The 11,156-nt window shown below is 55.6% G+C and overlaps 1 protein-coding gene across 1 annotated transcript in view; it reads right to left on the minus strand.

The window, feature by feature from the left end:
* The window catches only part of LOC146833296 (uncharacterized), a 215,256-nt gene that overhangs the window by 41,688 nt on the left and 162,412 nt on the right, over window positions 1-11,156 (minus strand). The gene's annotated exons all lie outside the window — the stretch shown is intronic.

Raw genomic sequence — 11,156 nt, forward strand, 5'->3', positions numbered from 1 at the left:
AAAGTGATAATTCACATGCAGTAGTCATTTACAGTCAAAAAATTAAACATTTAAAAATTACCATTTCTGACCATCTGGAGAAAGTTTGACAGGTCACGGGTCATCGTTTTTCATCAGAAAATTGATTTTTTGGACAGTAGAAAAATTGATTCAAAATATCATTTAGATTGTGCCTCATGTTGAATAACTACTTTTTAAAGCCTCAATGTGACCAAAATTGCCATTTTTACAGACTGTATCTTCTACTCAGAAGCTTTATTTAGACCAATTTCAGGCATTAAAATTACGCTAAACACACTTATTTTAGTTCCAAAAGTGATAATTCACATGCAATTGTCATTTACAGTAAAAAAATTAAACATTAAAAAATTACCTTTTCTGACCATCTGGAGAAAGTTCGACAGGTCACGGGTCATCGTTTTTCATCAGAAAATTGATTTTATTGACTGTAGAAAAATTGATTCAAAATGTCATTTGGATTGGGCCTCGTGTTGAATAGCTACTTTTTAAAGCCTCAAAGTGACCAAAATTGCCATTTTTACAGACTTTTTCTCCTAGTCAGAAGCTTCCATTTCGACAAATTTCAGGCATTAAAATGATTCTAAACACACTTATTTTAGTTCCAAAACTGATAATTCACATGCAATGGCTATTTACAGTCAAAAAATTAAACATTAAAAAATTACGATTTCTGACCATCTGGAGAAAGTTCGACAGGTCATCGTTTTTCATCAGAAAATTGATTTTTTGGACTGTAGAAAAATTGATTCAAAATGTCATTTGGATTGGGCCTCATGTTGAATATTTACTTTTTAAAGCCTCAATGCGACCAAATTTGCAATTTTTACAGACTTTATCTCCGACTCAGAAGCTTCTATTTAGACCAATTTCAGGCATTAAAATGACTCTAAACACACTTATTTTAGTTCCAAAAGTGATAATTCACATGCAATAGTCATTTACAGTAAAAAAATTAAACATTAAAAAATTACCATTTCTGACCATCTGGAGAAAGTTCGACAGGTCACAGGTCATCGTTTTTCATCAGAAAATAGATTTTTTGGACTGTAGAAAAATTGATTCAAAATGTCATTTGGATTGGGCCTCATGTTGAATAACTACTTTTTAAAGCCTCAATGCGACCAAAATTGTCATTTTTACAGACTTTTTCTCCTACTCAGAATCTCAAATTTCGACAAATTTCAGGCACTAAAATGATTCTAAACACACTTATTTTAGTTCCAAAAGTGATAATTCACATGCAATGGCTATTTACAGTAAAAAAATTAAACATTAAAAAATTACGATTTCTGACCATCTGGAGAAAGTTCGACAGGTCATCGTTTTTCATCAGAAAATTGATTATTTGGACTGTAGAAAAATTAATTCAAAATGTCATTTGGATTGGGCCTCATGTTGAATAACTACTTTTAAAAGACTCAATGTGACCAAATTTGCCATTTTTACAGACTTTCTCCTACTCAGAAGCTTTTATTTGGACCAATTTCAGGCATTAAAATCAGGATGGTTTCTATCATGCGTTGAAGGGGCGCCACCTGGCCACTCCCAACCTGGTGCCCCAAGTACACCACGGAACCCTGCCCGATCTGGCACTTAATCGCCCTGATCGTGAGGCCTGCCCTCCGCAGCGCCGTCAACACTTCCCAGAGGTGGCGCAGGTGTTCTTCCCAAGTGGAGCTGAACACCGCGATGTCATCCAGGTAGGCAGCACTAAACGAATCCAGCCCAGCCAACACTTGGTTGACCAACCTCTGGAAGGTGGCAGGGGCATTCTTCATCCCAAAGAGCATAACTCAGAACTGGTAGTGCCCTTCTGGGGTGGAAAATGCTGACCTCTCTTTGGCCCCATCGGTCAAGGCGAACGGCCAGTATCCAGACGTTAAATCAAACGTGCTGAGGTAGTTGGCAGCCCCTAGCCGATCTATGAGCTCATCAGCTCTGGGGATGGGGTGTGCGTCAGTCCTGGTGACCGAATTGAGTCCTCTGTAGTCCACACAGAACCGGAGTTCGGGTGTGGCTCCCGGCACTGCAGCCTTTGGGACCAAGACCACTGGGCTGGCCCAAGGACTGCTGGAGGACTCAAATACCCCGAGGGCAAACATCTTGGAGACCTCCTCCTTGATGCATGCCCTCACCCTGTCAGTCACCCTGTAGGTCTTGTGCCTCACAGGTGGACTATCCTCAGTTGTCCACATCATGGACGCACCAATCAGTGACACCGGGAACCAGGGAAAACAGATCAGAAAATTGCCCCAGCAACTGGCGACAATCATTCTGTTGCTCAGGGGTCAGGGCGGAAGAGAGGATGACACCATCCACTGACCCATCTTGCTCCTCGGCTGACAGGAGGTCTGGAAGAGGCTCGGTCTCCTCTTTCATCCCAGCATCTGTTGCCAGGAGCATGCCCACTTGGGACCTCTCCAAGTGGGGCTTGAGGCGGTTGACATGAAGGACCCTTAAGGGGTTCCTTGGAGACCGCAAGTCCACCAAGTAGGTAACAGGACTCTTGCGCTCCACCACCTCAAAGGGACCGGTCCACTTATCCTGGAGCGCACAGGGCTCCACTGGGGCCAAGACCCATACCTTTTGTCCAGGCTGAAGCTCTACCAGAGTGGCATTCTGGTCGTACCACTGCTTCATCTCCTCCTGGCTTCCAGATTTGCCTCAGCAAGTTGCCTCAATCGCCTAGTCTGATTCCTGAAGGCCAGCATGTAACTATATACATTCTGGGGAGGTTTCCTGGGAGATTGCTCCCAGCCTTCCTTGACCAGACTTAGAGGTCCTAACACTGGGTGGCCATACAGAAGCTCAAAGGGGCTAAACCCTAGAGACTTCTGTGGCACCTCACGGTAAGCAAAGAGAAGGCATGGTAAGAGGACATCCCACTTATGCCTCATGGGACCTTCTAGGCCCATTATCATGCCTTTGAGGGTACGGTTGAATCTCTCAACCAACTCGTTTCCTTGGGAGTGGTAAGGTGTGGTGAACTTGTAGGTTACACCACACTCTTGCCAAAGGGATTTCATGTATTTGGACATGAAATTGGTACCCCGGTCAGACACCACCTCTAGAGGGAATCCCACTAGGGAGAAAATTCCCATCAGTGCACGTCCCACCACAGGGGCTGTCACTGTCCTCAGAGGCATGGCTTCCGGGTACCGGGTGGCATGGTCCACCAGGACCAGGATGAACATATTGCCCATCGCTGTCCTGGGGTCCAGTGGCTCTACAATGTCAATCCCCACTTGCTGGAATGGGGTACCGACCACAGGGAATGGCTGGAGTGGAGCCTTTTGCTTCCTTCCACTCTTTCCACTTGCCTGGCAAGTCAGGCATTTCCTGCAGTGAGTGTCTGAACTTCTGCGCATTTGAGGCCAATAAAAGTGGGTGACAAGCCTTTCAAAGGTCTTGTCCTGCCGCAAATGCCCTGCCAATGGCACATCGTGAGCCAGCCCCAGTAGGAAGGCTCTGAAGTCCGGGGGTACCACCAGCGCACGGGCTGACCCAGGCTCAGCAACCTTAGGCTCTCTATATAGGAGGTCGTTCTCCCAGTAAATGAAATGTGACCCAGACTGATCACTTGCGGCCTAGTCTACAGCCTGCTGCCGCATACCCACAAGAGAAGGGCATTCTCGTTGCGCCTTACAAAAGTCCTCCCTGGTGGGGCCTCCTTCCTGCTGCCAATGGGTCAGCTCCGGCAGGTCCCCCAGTTCAGCTATCGGTTCCCCTGTAGGCTCCAGGGCATCCCCCTCAAGGTCTGCTTCCTCCTGGACCGTGGGAACTTCAGGGGCCGGTTTCCCGCGCCCCATGCTCCTCCTCTCTGAGGCTGGTTCCTGGGCCTTCCTCTCAGGCTCCAGGACCTCTTGAGTACCTCTACTTGCTGCCATGGACCGTGTGGTGACACACGCCCAATCCGGCATACCCAACATCTCCAGGTGAGCATTCCGCTCCACCTTAGCCCAAGGTGAGCTCTCCAAGTCGTTCCCTAACAGACAGTCTACAGGCATGGCAGGCCTCACAGCTAACTGAAGAGTACCAGAGACCCCCCCTGTTAGACCTGGCACCTTGGCGTGAGTCTCCCTTCCACTTTTTGTCGCTGTGCCTCATGTGTTTTTATGGTGTTGGCCGCTCAGCGCACTGTGCCACTGCCAACCAGTGCCACAGTGCAAGTGCTCCCTATGTAAAATGTATATGTTGGTTGGATTCCATGATTGGCTTATTTGGTTTACTGTCAGACCCCAGTAAAGTGCACCAGGAGTGCCAGGGCGTGTAAATACAAATGCTGCTGGTGGGATTGCAGCACTGGTTGTGCCACCCACAGAAGCGGCCTGGTAAAATGTGTCTAGGTCTGCCATTGCAGAACCTGCGTGCAGTCTGGTACTGACATGCTGACTGGCAAGTGCACCCACTTGCCAGTACCTAAACCTTCCCTTAACTTCATATTAGTCACCCCTATGGTAGGCCCAAGGGCAGGGTGCATTGTTGCATAAGGTAGGACAAGCCCTGATGTGTGTGGCATGTCCTAATAGTGAATTACAGCCATTTTCGTTTTTCACTATTGTAAGGCTACCCTGTTCTCATAGACCAGAATGGGCGGTTAAGATAGTTACATCCTATGATCCTAACTGACGCAGGGAACATGGTAGAAAATCGAGTTTAGTATGCCTGAACTCAGAATAATAAGGTACATCTTTTCGTAAGGTTTAATTTAATATTCTGCGTTTGCAAATGCCACTTTTAGAAAGTTGGCCTTTGCTTGCCTAACCATTTCAGCCCGCCTCTGCGTGATGTGTATCTGCTGTCTGGCTTGTGTGAGTGACAGGGCTGGGGAAACCCAGATGGGCAGGGCTAGGTAGCCTGGTGGTGAATAGAAAGATTGACCTGTAGATGGGTGGGAGGAGTACACCTGGACTCTGAATAGGGCTTTGCTCTGCCACCACAATGCTGGCTCCGCCCCCTGTGGAGCGTCTGATCACTCTGCCCTGCACTCTGAAAGAAGAAGCCTGCATCGCGTTAACAAAGTGCTCCAGAACCGGACTGAACTAGGCAAGGGCCCCCCTGGCCTGGGAGAACTAAAGAAATGCAGTATAAATGTAGGAGCCCTGCTCCTAAGAAACCAGATCCGCTTTTGACCCAAGAAGAATCTCTGCCTGAGGCGGCGGCACCGGGAAAGCTGCAAGGAGGAAGACTGTCCCTATCCTGAGGGACTGGCCTGCAGTGGTGACCTTGCTGCCAAAGGAAAGAAGAGGAACCTTTTGCTGAAGACTTTGCTTTATTTTTACTTTCAAGAAACTTGTGCTTTTCAAAACGATCTCCAAGGGCTTGGAAGCGAGATTGCCCCCTGAACTGAGCCCCAGGACCATTGGGCTCAACCTGACCTTCACTCGCCCGCCGCTGGCCTGTGGTGTTCCTTCCCTCGCGGGAGCCGTGACTCTCGTGTCCCCCAGCCCCTCCTTGAGCCGTGAGCTGACTGCTTAGCCACCCCTGCCTTGGGAAGAGCCTCGCTCGATCTGAGCCGCTCCCCCGATGCCGTGCTGGGCTGCCCCTGTCACCTCACTCGCCGGAGGCTCGCTGTGCACCTTCACCCCTCCCGCCGGAATCGGCGTTGTGAGCAGCTTCAAGCCTCGGACAGCCCGGACGTAGACTGCGTGCCCGGCTGCCCCGCTTTGTTCACTTGCCACCTGTAAACACCCCGCTCTTGCCGTGAGCCTGAAGGACCAGACCCCCCTCGTGAAGTGTGGGAGCCCCGGACGCCGCCTTGCCCTTCTAACGAAGAGCCGCTGAAATCCCGCACCCGCATTCACGAAAAGAAACAAGGTACTGTACTTACGAACTCGACCGCGAGCTCGCATCGGATCCAGGGTCTGCAACTTTCTGTTTTCCCTGCCGTCTGACGCGTGCTTCCCGGTTGCGGTAATTCTCTACTAGGACATGCCACGCACATCAGGGCTCAACCTACCTTATGCTTACAACGCACCCTGCCCTTGGGCCTACCATAGGGGTGACTAACATGAAGTTAAGGGAAGGTTTAGGGACTGGCAAGTGTGTGCACTTGCCAGTCAGCATGTCAGTACCAGACTGCACGCAGGTTCTGCAATGGCAGACCCAGGACACATTTTACCAGGTCGCTTCTGTGGGTGGAACAACCAGTGCTGCAAGCCCACCAGCAGCATTTGTATTTACACGCCCTGGCACTCCTGGTGCACTTTACTGGGGTCTGACAGTAAACCAAATAATCCAATCATGGATTCCAACCAACATATATATTTTACATAGGGAGCACTTGCACTGTGGCACTGGTTGGCAGTGGCACAGTGCGCTGAGCGGCCAACACCATAAAAACACATGAGGCACAGCGACAAAAAGTGGAAGGGAGACTCCCGCCAAGGTGCCAGGTCTAACAGACTCTCATACTACTGGCCTTGGACTCCCATGCTTGCGCCCTCGGGCTCCCATGCTTGCGCCCTCGGGCTCTCATGCTTGCGCCCTCGGGCTCCCATGCTACCGCCCTCGGACTCCCATGCTTGCGCCCTCGGACTCCCATGCTGCCGCCCTCAGACTCCCATGCTGCCGCCCTCAGACTCCCATGCTGCCGCCCTCAGACTCCCATGCTGCCGCCCTCAGACTCCCATGCTGCCGCCCTCAGACTCCCATGCTGCCGCCCTCAGACTCCCATGCTGCCGCCCTCAGACTCCCATGCTGCCGCCCTCAGACTCCCATGCTGCCGCCCTCAGACTCCCATGCTGCCGCCCTCAGACTCCCATGCTGCCGCCCTCAGACTCCCATGCTGCCGCCCTCAGACTCCCATGCTGCCGCCCTCAGACTCCCATGCTGCCGCCCTCAGACTCCCATGCTGCCGCCCTCAGACTCCCATGCTGCCGCCCTCAGACTCCCATGCTGCCGCCCTCAGACTCCCATGCTGCCGCCCTCAGACTCCCATGCTGCCGCCCTCAGACTCCCATGCTGCCGCCCTCAGACTCCCATGCTGCCGCCCTCAGACTCCCATGCTGCCGCCCTCAGACTCCCATGCTGCCGCCCTCAGACTCCCATGCTGCCGCCCTCAGACTCCCATGCTGCCGCCCTCAGACTCCCATGCTGCCGCCCTCAGACTCCCATGCTGCCGCCCTCAGACTCCCATGCTGCCGCCCTCAGACTCCCATGCTGCCGCCCTCAGACTCCCATGCTGCCGCCCTCAGACTCCCATGCTGCCGCCCTCAGACTCCCATGCTGCCGCCCTCAGACTCCCATGCTGCCGCCCTTGTGCTCTCATGCTAGTGCCCTTGGATTCCCATGCTACTTCCCTTGGACTCCCATGCTACCGTCCTTGCTTTCCCATGCTACCACCCTTGGACTCCCATTCTGCCACCCTTGGACTCCCATGCTACTTCCCTTGGACTCCCATGCTGCCGCCCTCAGACTCCCATGCTGCCGCCCTCGGACTCCCATGCTACAGCCCTCGGACTCCCATGCTACAGCCCTCGGACTCACATGCTATCGCCCTTGGACTCCCATGCTACCAGCCTCAGACTCCTATGCTACCACCCTTGAACTCCACTGCAACCCCTTCCGACTGCCATGCTAACACCTTCAGACTGCTATGCTAACGCTCCCAGACTCCCATGCTACCACCCTTGGACTACCATGCTACCACCCTTGGACTCCCATGCTACCACCCTTCGACTCCCATGCTCCTGCCTTGGACTTCTATGCTATCACCCTCGGACTCACAAGCTACCATCCTCAGACTCCCTTGCTACCACCTCTGTACTCCCATGTACCTGCCCCTCCACTCCCATTCTACCACCCTCAAACCCCAATGATACCGCCCTCAGACTCCCATGCTGCCGCCCTCAGACTCCCATGCTGCCGCCCTCAGACTCCCATGCTACCACCCTCGAGCTCCCATGCTACCACCCTCGAGCTCGCATGCTACCGGCCTTGGACTCCCATGCTACCGGCCTTGGACTCCCATGCTACCGGCCTTGGACTCCCATGCTACCGGCCTTGGACTCCCATGCTACCGGCCTTGGACTCCCATGCTACCGGCCTTGGACTCCCATGCTATCGCCCTTGGACTCCCATGCTACCGCCCTTGGACTCCCATGCTACCGCCCTTGGACTCCCATGCTACCGCCCTTGGACTCCCATGCTACCGCCCTTGGATTACCATTTTACTGCACTTGGACTCCCATGCTACTGCCCTCGGACTCCCATGCTATCTGCGCACACTTGTCAGACATTCCTTGCAGAAGACGCGAGGAGCAGGACAGGAAGAGGCCAGGCTGGGGAGGCGGCAGAAGACAGGTAAGTGGCACTTTTAACATTTTTAATGGACTTTGGGATGGGGAGGGAGCGACTAACTCTGCTCCGCCACGGAGGCTGAGTTTTTTGCCTTCTCAGGGTTCACCGCGTAGCACGGAGAAGGCAAATCTCTGCAAGTTCCGCTGGTGGAGTGGAGTTACCCACCCAGGGTTAGTTATCATGTGACTCCAAAGGTGTTATCATGTGAGCCCAAGGGCGGTAGCATGGGAGTCCAAGAGCCATAGCATGGGAGTCCAAGAGCCATAGCATTGGAGTCAGAGGGTGGTATCAGGGGAGTCCAGGTGCGGGAGCATTGGAATCCAGGGGTGGTAGCATGGGAGTCCAAGGGCAGTAGCATGGGAGGCTGAGGGTGGTAGCATGGACCTCCGAGGGTGATAGCATGGGAGTCGGAAGGGGGTAGCATGGTAGTCCAAGGGCGGTAGCATTTGAGTCCAAGGGCAGTGGCATGGCAAGCCAGGGGCGGTAGCATGGCAGTCCAAGGGCTGTAGCATGGGAGTCCAAGGGCGGTAGCATGGAAGTTGAAGGGCGGTAGCATGGGAGTCCCAGGGCGGTGCATGGAAGTCTAAGGGCAGTAGCTTGTGAGTCCAATGGTGGTAGCATGGGAGTCCGAAAGTGGTAGTAAAGGATGCCGAGGGCAGTAGCTAGGGAGTCCGAAGGCAGGAGCATCGGAGTCCAAGGGTAGTAGCATTGGAGTCCAAGGGTGGTAGTATGGTAGTTTGAGGGCAGATGGACACTTGGCAGGTTGCAGGACGGATGCTCCCACACCCCAGGCCCTGACCAAAACCCAGGCCCTGGAGCTGGTCCGTGCTTCTCAACCCAGCCAGGCCGGGGAGATCGGGGAAGCTGCCTGGGAACGAGGGACCCCTGTCCTGGGCACACAGACCCTCAGGACGCGCGCTTGTTTTGCACACTTTTTTCATAATTCCGCATAGTGGTGTTATGCCAATTCCACCCAGCCCTAACCAAACTCCTACTACGCAGTGTTAATTACTTAGCCAGCCACCCCCCCACCTGGCCCGGTCCCTGCTTCTGATCCCAGCCAGGTTGGGAGAGCTTCCCTTGGCCGGATGGACCCCGTCACGGGCACCCAGACCCTCGGCAGGCCGGAGAATGGGGGCTCCCGCACCACCGGGCTGTATAGGGGTGGACAGAAAACTCTGCTCCGCCAGCAGAGTGGATAAAGCCAGCCAGCCAGCCCCGCTCCCCAGCCCGGTGCCTGCCTCTAAAAGCAGCCAGACCAAAGCCCCGGTGGACCCCCGTCCCCAGCGCCTGGACCCTCGCCTGGCTTGCAGGATGGGGTGCTCCTGCATTCTGTGACCCCGGGACAGAGCATGAGCCCCAGGCCCGTTCCCAGCTTCCGAACCCTAGCCAGGCCGGGGACAGGATGGGGGGCTCCCCCACCCTGGGACCCAGGGACGAAGCACGAGCCCCGGGCCTGGTCCCAGCTTCCAATCCCTAGCCAGGCTGGGGAGAGCCTCCCTGGTAGACCCCCGTGCCCAGCGCTCAGACCCTCGGCTGGCTTGCAGGATGGGGGGGGATCCCACACCCTGGGACGGAGCGCAAGCCCTGGGCCCGGTCACAGCTTCCAAACACTAGCCAGAGAACACTCGGCTGGCTTGCAGGATGGGGGCTCCCGCACCCCGGGGCCTGCTGGACAGAGCACAAGCCCCGGGCCGGGCTTCCAAACCCGAGCCAGGTTGGGGAGAGCCTCCCCGGGCCCCGGTGGACCCCCGTCCCCAGCGCCCGGACCCTCGGCTGGCTTGCAGGATGGGTGGCTCCCGCATCCTGGGACCCTGGGACGGAGCACGAGCCCCGGGCCCAGTCCAAGCTTCCAAACCCTAGCCAAGCCGGGGAGAGCCTCCCCGGGCCCTGGGAAACCCCCATCCCCAGCGCCCGGACCCTCAGTTGGCTTGCAGGATGGGGGGCTTCCGTACCCTGGGACCGAGCACGAGCCCCAGGCCCGGTCCCAGCTTCTGAACCCTAGCCAGACTGTGGAGAGCCTTCCCAGGCCCCGGTGGACCCCTGTAACCAGCGCCCGGACCCTACGATGGATTGCAGGATGGGGGGGCTCCCACACCTTGGGTCCTGCCAGACCGAGCTCGAGCCCCAGGCCTGGTCCCAGATTCTGAACCCTAACCAGGCTTAGGAGACCCTCCCCGGGCCCTGATGGAGCCCCGTAACCAGTGCGCGGACCCTCCGATGGTTTGCAGAACGGGTGGCTCCCACACCCTGGGGCCTGCCAGATGGAGCTCGAGCCCCGGGCCCGGTGCCATCTTCCGAACACTCGCCAGGCTGGGGAGAGCCTCCCCAGGCCCCAGTGGACCCCAGTCCCCAGTGCCCAGACCCTAGGCTGGCTTGCGGGACGGAGGGCTCCTGCAGCCCATGGCCTGTCAGACGGACCTCAAGCCCCAGGCCCGGGCCCAGTCCCAGCTTCTGAACCCCAATCCAGGCCCCCATGGAACCCCCTGTTCCCAGGGCCCAGACCATCAGCTGGCTTGGAGGACAGGGGGCTCCCAAACCCCGGGGCCGCCAGGCGGAGCTCGAGCCCCGGGCCCTGTCCCAGCTTCTGAACCCTAGCCAGACTGTGGAGAGCCTTCCCAGGCCCCGGTGGACCCCTGTAACCAGCGCCCGGACCCTCTGATGGCTTGCAGGACGGGGGGGCTCTCGCACCTCAGGGCCCACCGGGCGGAGCTCAAGCCCCGGGGCTCTGTCCCAGTCCCAGCTTCAGATTCCTAGGCCAGGCCGGGGAGAGCCTCCCCGGGCCCCTATGGATCCTCCTGTGCCCAGCGTCCGGACCCTCTGCTGGCTTGCAG

This window comes from Triturus cristatus, chromosome 4_2, assembly GCF_964204655.1.
Source record: "Triturus cristatus chromosome 4_2, aTriCri1.1, whole genome shotgun sequence".
Classification (NCBI taxonomy): Eukaryota; Metazoa; Chordata; class Amphibia; order Caudata; family Salamandridae; genus Triturus; species Triturus cristatus.